Genomic DNA, 9390 nt, shown 5'->3' with positions numbered 1-9390 from the left:
CTTTCCGCTCGACGTGTCAACGATACGGAGGATAGCGCGGTACTGCGCCCTCTCCATGCCTGGACCCCTCTTACACCCCACCACCCGCGTCGGAACGAGTCTTCGGCATGGCCTGCCCGCAGCCGAGTTACCCCCTCCAGTCGCACACCCCTCCCGCGCGTGCGACCGCCGAGAGAACACGTGACGTCACCCGCCTTTTCCTATTCCGCGATCGCGCCGCGCTCGTGGATCACGACACTTTAATTCGACCTGATACAACTGCTCCGATTTTCGTGGAGATAAAATTCCGAACGGAAATTGAATATCAAACAGGTTGCATTCGGTAATGGGCGTACATTTGGCGTATGTGACGATGGCGCGTGTCGAAAGCAGATATGGTCCCCCTTTAACAAAAATATCGAAACATAAATTAGCTTTGTTATAAAAAATTAATTGTTTTTCAAAAATGCAATTAATATACATCTCGCTCAATTAATTTTAAGCGGAGTTCATTTTAGTAAACTCTCTTTGGAAATGCTGAGGGAGTAACCACTAGCTGAAATATTGTCCCATAGATATTTTACGTGATTTCATTTGATTTCATATAATTACAAATAATTTTTTTCACTACATATGAAGTTATTTGGTAAAATATACGATTTTATTTAATATTATATACAATGATTTCTCGTGGTTGCATAATTATCGGATTATACATAGAGATTTCATGAATTTTATAATGATTTCGAGGATTCTGTCCCACGATTACATTAAGTGATTACCCCCCTCGGGTACAAATTAGCAAAATGTTCAACGTTATAAAATATCTTTCTTTTGCAGGAAATCATAATTAATAATCGTCTAATTAAACTTTTCCAAGTTTAAATAAAAAATACCGTCAGAGTTGCCACAAATTCCTCGTCCTAAAATTCTATAACTTCTTCCTGATTTCCAGATAAAATTTCATGATTTTTCCTAACTTCCAATAATATTTTCTTAATTTTTTTCGTCTTGATTTAGAAACTGTTAAATATTTTCTTGAGAAATTAATTTAACATAGTAATATAAATTATTATTATTAATGTTGCTGACACTGCTTGCATTTTGTTATTAAATTGATAGTATTCCAAAATTGCGTAGGATATTTCAAAGCCAAGAATTTTCCCTGATTTCCCTGATTTCCAGCTTCGTGGCAACCCTGATATTAGTAAAATGTTAAACATTAAAAATCTTCGCTGCAGAAAATTATAACTAATAGTAGTCTAAATAAATTTTTTCAACTTTTTAATTTAACTTTTTAATTTAACAGATACTTATATATTCTTATAAATATATATTCTTTTATTATATAAATATTTATTCTCTTATAAATATATATTCTATTATATTCTTATACTAAATAAATTTTAATTTCAATCGGCTAATTTCAAATCGGCGATAAAAAGAGAAAAGTAGGTCAAAAGTATACGTCTATAGTAAGACGTATTTTAAAGTCCTTGATTAGAATTCTTAATTACAATTTAATATAATTCGTTGTTTGAACCGATGATGGTCAAATTAAATTTCTCGCAATCGTTGACGGGAAAGCTATTTTTTTGCAGTACCAGTAGTAAAGATAATGTGGCTACATTCTTTAGTCTAGACCAGTTAAGTAAGTGAATTGAATTACGTTTTTCAGAGCGTAAGCTGAGTTGTGAGCTCTATAACTTACAATTTAAAGGGATACCGCTAGAAAATGGTTAGTTGTATTGTGTTCTATGTTCTTGAGTAAAGTTCGCACTATTTATGCTTTTAATTAAATTCTGTGCATAACATAAATGATATAAATAAATTTGTTTTATAAAAATAAAGGCCGGGACGCATAAAGTATCAAATCATTAAAAGTTCAGTATAATAAATTCTAAGATGACTCGCGTTCTCTTCATTGAACGCTAAGAACTTATCGTGAAGTTATTAGTTTACGATTTAATGTGGTTAACTATAGGTTCGTTATATTGTCTTATATCGCGGAATGAGAGAGGAGAAAGACAGAGAGAGAGAGAGAGAGAGAGAGAGAGAGAGATGCGCGATCGAATTTGGAGCGATATAATTGCCAACTCCAACAGAAGTTCATGGGGTATTTGCTAAGTGGAGTGGACTTGGACCAATTCTCGAAACCACTTGAGGCACAGCGTGGATTAAGGAAAGATCCTGATCACGAATATAAACGCGAAGGTTCGCCTGGAACTTCCGTATTGTCTCGTTCTCTTCGCTTGTACAAGCGGACTCACGTTAAGTTCATCCCAATCCACCTCGGTAATTAGAGCAATCCAAATACGCCTCCTTTGCCTCTTCAACTGACTTAGACTACAACACGTGTACTTTACCAGCGGCACATTGTTCAAAATTCAAAATATGTTTTGGAGATGCGACGTCACACCACTCGGTGCTATTATACGGGTTTTAATAAATTCCATCGACGATGCAGAATTAATCGGTTAGAAATATATTTTCCTGTCCGGAGTTTGGCAAATGTTTGTCTAACGAATAACAGTGTTTGTTTGTACAAGGGAGGATATTTAGTTATTAATATACAAACATTACCCTTGGCACTCGCATTACGATGAGAATAATATAGTAAAATGAAAATGGCGCGGAAAATAGATCGGATTATACTTTTAGCGAAGCGGGGAATATCAATTCTTCTCGTCGCAACGAGTTTGCCCTAGAAATTCATAAGGCACTAGTTCCGCGCGTATAAACACGCAATGATCCCCGAATGCAAATAGGAATTCTAACGTCGCGATTTACGTATTCCGTAATCGAAGGATCGTATAATTTCAAGCGTCAAGGTTGGAAAAGCTTGTAGTGTACGAGGCCTCGAAGTCCCTAAGGGCATCGACCCTCAATTACGATTCTCACACCCTTCGGGTTTCCCGTACGCTGCTATCGCCGCGAAAACTCGCTCGGCCTCTTAAAGATGAAACAAACTCGGCCATGAAAAGAAAAGTTAAGTGCTCGTGACACTTCCCAAGGCGGTTCCTCACGTTCGCCATTTTTCTCTCCGAACCATAATCTTCCAGGAGCGCTACGTAATTTTTAATTACTTCCCAACGAATTCCTTGCATACGACATTTTCTTACATCGATTTTCTTCACATTTTTCTCCCTTCCCTTTCATTGTTTCTCGACAATGAAATAAGTTGATTGACAAATTGAGTTTATTTCTAAACAATTATTTTTCACTTGTCAATTATGAAAGTAAATTTAATTATTTAAATGAAAATTCTAGAGTAATTCCAGGCTTTGAAACCTTTTTTAAATACACGCATTGTAAAAACCATTTTATATTTGTGTTAAAACTAGTTCTTATTATGTTAAATTTTTAACCGAGTATTAATTTAATATAATGTGTCATAATAAGTTAAATTAGACTCCTTATATGAATAAATCAATTACATAATGAAACATCCAAAAACGGAAAAGACTTGAGATTCTAGATCTTAATTTAATGTAACATGATATTAGTTATTTCAATATTTTACATTAAATTAATTTTAATATTTATAATATTAATAATAACCATTTATGATCGTTTGGGACGTGTGATATATGTAAAATTCAACACAAATTTTCCAATTATGTTTGAACTAAACAGTTTTAAAATTTAAGGATCAAGAAATTGAAAATTTTCAGTCTAAAAAGTCAAATCTACATATATATATCCGTGAATACACTCAAATAAATGACATTAAGAACCGCAATTCATTTTTCTCTCAAGTGATTATCCGCGGTAGTATAAAATTGTTCGCGCGTGGGAATAATTCGGCGCGAAAACGCTAATGACTATCTCCGTGTCACTTCCGCTTCCTATCTCGGCCATGCACCGCGGATATATTCGCGAAGAATAGTGAATGTGTTTTATCATCGTTTTATCAGCGTTGCGATGGGCTGTTATTTTTTTTAGTGCTAGGCCCTTCATGCAGATGGGGCCCCGCGGCTTTTGTTTTCGCCAACTGAAGCGGTCGGCCCGATTAACTGTCTGTCATTCATCGATTTCGAGCTCAATGGAAAAAACTAGGAAGGTCTCGTTCTCTGTTTCTGCCTTTCTCTTGACACGAGCAAATTTACAGAGGCGTGTAATTATAGCGCGTATAAACGCCAAAAATTACAAATGCGCGAAATTACAAGAATTATTTTAATATAACATAAATATCGTGAGACGCGATTTTACGATCCTCTCGAAGAATAAAATTGAATTGGAGAAATAGATATTTCCTATCTATTTCGCATAATAATGATATTTTAATTGTTAAAATTAATGCAATCGAAAATATTGTCACGCATTTTTACATCGTTATCAAAAGAGCAATGTAAATTTCGACAAGCAGTTTGCAGAAATATGTATATAAATTCATATCGAAAATATTATTTAAGCATTTTGCTTAGACTGTTAAGGCTTTTGGTTGTATAAATTAATTAATTCCTGTGATTAGTTTCAAAGTAAACAGTATCTATAAAAACGTGTGTACTTAGTAAATAAAAAACTAAATTTGCGTCAAATATAACATTTTCTTGAATTAAATTGTTTAACTCTAATGCGTCATTTACAATACACGGAATAAGAAATAAGAGTAAGAAATTGACCAATCACAGTGGATTGTTCTTCTCACATTCGACTGTGATCGATTTCTTACTCTTACTTCTTGGTTTTTACTCCGTGTATTGTAGACGCATTAGTTGAATTAACGTCATATTGAATGGGAGCCAATGGCGACTTGTAGAAATGATTAAAAATAACTCAAATTGAGATATATGTATAATTTGACGTTATGAATTTAACATTGATAGATGCGTGAATTTTCACGTTACTTTCCTCCGAGACGAAGTTTATATTTCTATATTTACTTTTGAATATTTGACTCCGCGGATTCGTCGACATAGATTCTCGGATCATCAGATTTATTCTTCCTTTCTCTGCTCTTCCAGATCTTGGAATTTTAAAAAGTATTCCAAGATCCGATCCTATAAATTCTCGATTTCGTAAGCTGTTCATAACCATGACTTATCCCATCTTTCAATTAGGAGTCTCCTATCTACTTGATATATATAACTCTGACGTTTCGAGGAGCTAACCCAGTGTCGTATTTGGGACAAGCTTAGTGGCCAAAGTGATACAAAACTATCTCCGACACGTTCGTACCTCCCCAGCGCATTAAGGGCTACCAGTAACCGCTTCTGAAGCAAACGCACACCGGAAACCGGATCGGATCCGCAAGACGCAAGTAGTCTAAGTTTGCCCGTTCGCCACTTCCGCCGACGAAAGCCGCCTGCCGTGCGCGTGCAGGATGAACGCGCGTTAGCGGCGAACGCGAGCAGATGGAGGGAGGTTCGGGGGTGGTAGCACACGTTGAGAAACGCATTTGTAAACATACATCCTATCCTACGGGGCTCGAGCAGCCGTGTCGCAGTAAATCCCGGTACATTAATATTAATGCGTCTTCGGCATGTACCGGGCCGTTCTCCCTCTCTCCCTCTCTCCCACCGTTCGACGTAGCAGAAAGCAGAGGAATTCGGTGGAGTTTACAACGCGAAGTGCATACAGAACCTAGGGCTCTTTACAATACATCCACCCACTCGCTCGTTTTCCTTCTGCGTGGTTGTCACTTCTCTCTCTCTCTCTCTCTCTCACACACACACACACACGCACGCACACGCACACCCCTTTCTCTTTCTCTCTCTTTCCTTCAGTATGTATACAAATAGATACGTGTACCATGAGTAGGTACGTGCATTTTACGGTACGGAATTCCAGGATCTCTAGATCCTCTGATCTTCGGTCCGGAGTTCCGGATGCACGCTGCATAACGCGAGTGAATCTTTCAGCGGAGGTCTACATTCGTAAAAAAAGATGTCTTTGCTACCATCCTGGAAGCTCCTCGTGATTTGCAAATTTTTAAATATGACCAAAGAGAGTAATTCTTCAGAGATACCGGGGGGTTTCTAAGTTATTAACATGCAACATGTAATATTAATGACAAATCCTTTGCGACAGATATGACTAAATAATGCAGCGAAACACTTGTAATTATTGAAGAACTATGTTAAAATTGATCGTGACTTTTGATCCCCTTATGATTACCTAATTTGATTCATACTTTCCCTCGATAGACTTAAGATCCTTAGGTATCTACTGCCGAAAACAGAACTTGAAAAAGTTAAACTGTTTTTGAAAAATTTTATATACAGATAGGATGGACGATGGCTAGACCAACATTGTATAAAGTAGTTTGTTAGACTGCTACTTAACAACAAGCTTTACCAGCTCGCCTGTTTAGTTAAGTAATGAATATCAGACTATTATATAGACTGAGATACGCAACGTGCAATAACGACCGTCAATTGATCATCGCAAGGGACAGATCGCCGCCTTTTCCGCAGCTCTGTGGTTGGCCATAACGATCTCTCGTTAGCGCAGCTAATTACTTCAGTAGTGTGCAGTGGACCGTGAAAGGTCGTTAGTCAGTTAGTACCGTAGGTTTAGAACCCGAAGTGATAGGATCCTCACTCTCCTCTCTCTATCTCTCTTTCGTTTTCTATACATCTGGCATTGTCTCACGAAACTCTGTCGCGATGACATTCTCCAAGTGTGCTTAGATATGTTCAGTGGTCTTTGGATCGAGTTCTTAAGTTCCGATATTTAATATTTAGAATTCTCAAATAATTAGATTCGAAAATTGGAGCTTACCTTGTCAATAATTCTCTACGGATCTAAAGTTTATGAACTTTTAAAGTTTTAATTATCTTAAAATGTTATCTTTGAATTTTGGAATACCTGAATTCTCAATCCAAATTAATATTGTTTAATCATTAAATTGATCTTTCAAATTCACCAATTATCGATTTTAATTATTAAATATAATTACTAAATTACACGTACTTTTACGGATATGAAATTTCTGATGAACGTAGGATTCGTGGAATTTTAAACGTCGAGGGATAAATTATGCACATTTCTGAATGTTTGCGTGAATGGTACATAACTCTCACTCTTTTGAGTATATTTATCCTTCTTGCAGCAACTAAAAGGAGCGCTGAACGCATGCTGGATATCAGGGAAGGTTTTTGTGAAGAAGCAGGAAGAACGGAAGAGAAGAGAGAGGATGGGCTTTGCTCCGGATTCTGCATGCTCGTAAATAGTCTCGATAACATGCCTTCTAGGGATACCCCGATATTCAACGATGCTGCAGTTCATTGAATTTACTCGCGGGGTGGTTGACATCGCGGTTTCCCTTCCTGATTTTTGTATGAGTAACGAAGAATCTCTTTTTGCTGATTTTTATTCTGAAACGCGAGTCTTTCTGAATCCTCGTATTTTTCCTATTTTTTTTCTCTTTTTATTCGTCTGATGGAAAAGAGTTGCAAAACATCTTTTTATTGCGCTTCTCGACGGACTCATAATTCTTCAACCTCAACAACTATATAATTGTTCAGACGCGAAACCAAAAGATAAATTTCTGAAAGCAGAATACAATGATCCAGCTACTGTAGCAAATGTTCGCAATCAGAGCGCGGGATTGGATTACCGAGTGATGCGGCGAATTAGTGGACATTTGTATTCAGGCATCACGTTTGCATTTCTGAATTTTATCTCGCGTTTATTTCCGCGGATGAAAGGAGAAAATAGACGCGAGAGAAATGTATAATAGCAAAGATAAAGGGAGGGAATGGCGATTAATAGCAGTTCGCAGTTTGAATTTGATGGTTTCGTGTTTGTTTCAAAGCAAGGGGATCGAGTATCCTCAAGCACCGGTAACATATTTCAGCCGAATAAATTGCTCGTGATAAATGCTCTTGATTATACTAATATTACCAGTCAAAACAGTATCTTTAAACAAAATATTTGCGGACAATCCTTGCGTTTGAAGTAGAAAATTATTAGCCGCGTGCTGAATCACGATTGAAGCTTTTTATTTGCGTCAATATTAAAAACGATGCATTGATTTCCCGCATATTTCGGATATGTTATGATGTCTGGCTTTATAGAATATATCCCGGCGAATTGCGAGATAGGTATTCTCAATCGTGTATATTCATACACATATATATGTATAAGTATGTTTTTAACACTGTGAATCTTGATGGGTTGTATAACTAGTACACAGATAGTAAATTTAACACCCTATTATTTCACAACATAACTTCTGTGATTGAAAGCATCGTATAGGGTGCTTGGTCAAAAGCACCCCCACAAATTGACGTAAACATTCTATACCTGACGAAAAATAAACTTAAAAACAATTTTATTAAAAAATCACATTTATTTTTACAATTTTAATATTTTATCAGTTCTCTTTTGGCATTTATTGTTGCCTTTTCTAAGAAAATACTCTAAATTGAAGATGTTTTGTACAGCCAAGACTAAATTTATATATTTATATTATTTATGTATTACAAGATAAAATATTTGCAACTTTCGATGGGAAAAATTTTTCAGCTACAGTCAATAGATTTCTTATGTATTTTTAATTGTGTATGAAATATATTAAAGTGATGAAAATTACGCGTTAGAAGGATGCTACTAATACATGATAGCTTAATTTAACGTAATGTCAAGATACACCTGCGCTTTCATGTCTTCCCGTTAAATTTATTCCAGTCGCGGCGTAATTTTGCACTTCGTGTGCGAGCGTGCACACATACACACACACACACGTCTCCGGGGGTCTCGCTAATTTGTACCGAGATAATGTCAGCATATACGCCCCATTCTGCTACCATTGATAATGCGTGCATTCGTGGCGCTATTATTAATACAAAGTAGACAGCGATGCGTACACAACGCGGCCCGTATGCGCTTTGAAACGCGCTAGGATCGTTTCGACATGAAATAATTTTGCGTCTATGTTGTAATTTCACGTCTATGTTGTCGCGAAATTACGTGCGACATTAGCGAACGCCATCACAGTCTCTTTATTTCAATAATTCTGTAGTGGATAGTGAGCGTCATAACCGTCATAAAAAATTAAAAAACATAAAATTAAAGGTTGTATAATTAAAGAGTTTTGAATTTTCATTTCAGGTGATTGACATTTTTGTGGAGTAAGAATTTTTATCAAATAATCACCAATTGTTAAAAAATCTCGGAGAAAAATAAAAAATTTGAAACGAATAAAATATTTAGAGGACAAAAAGTTTGCAATAGAGAGAGAGGATCAAGAATCTTTACCTATTACTTAAAACATATTGTTTATTTTTGGATACTCTGTATGAAAATGCTTCAACGTAACTCGATTTTCCACGTTTAGAAACCATTAGTTAAGACAACTTGCTCGAAAGTTTTTGCTGTTACAGAGTATTGCCGGCGCGTTTGCCATCCGGAAATATTGTCCCTCTTATTAAGATGACGTCAGGATTGGAAACGGGCTAGCTC

At 36.3% G+C, this 9390-nt stretch overlaps 1 protein-coding gene across 6 annotated transcripts in view; it reads right to left on the bottom strand.

Annotated features, from left to right (window-relative positions):
* Nucleotides 1–5638, bottom strand: part of Fas1 (fasciclin 1 Fas1 domain-containing) — a 379369-nt gene extending 373731 nt beyond the window's left edge. For all 6 annotated transcript variants that reach the window (XM_018450497.1, XM_018450496.1, XM_018450501.1 and 3 more), the window contains exon 1: nt 5625–5638. The gene's annotated coding sequence lies outside the window, so the exon portion shown is untranslated. The remainder of the gene's footprint in view (nt 1–5624) is intronic.
* Between the last annotated feature and the right edge of the window lie 3752 nt (nt 5639–9390).

Source organism: Mycetomoellerius zeteki, unplaced genomic scaffold, assembly GCF_001594055.1.
Source record: "Mycetomoellerius zeteki isolate Tzet28-1 unplaced genomic scaffold, Tzet1.0 scaffold285, whole genome shotgun sequence".
NCBI classification, from domain to species: domain Eukaryota; kingdom Metazoa; phylum Arthropoda; class Insecta; order Hymenoptera; family Formicidae; genus Mycetomoellerius; species Mycetomoellerius zeteki.
This window is presented reverse-complemented; position numbering and strand designations above follow the sequence as displayed.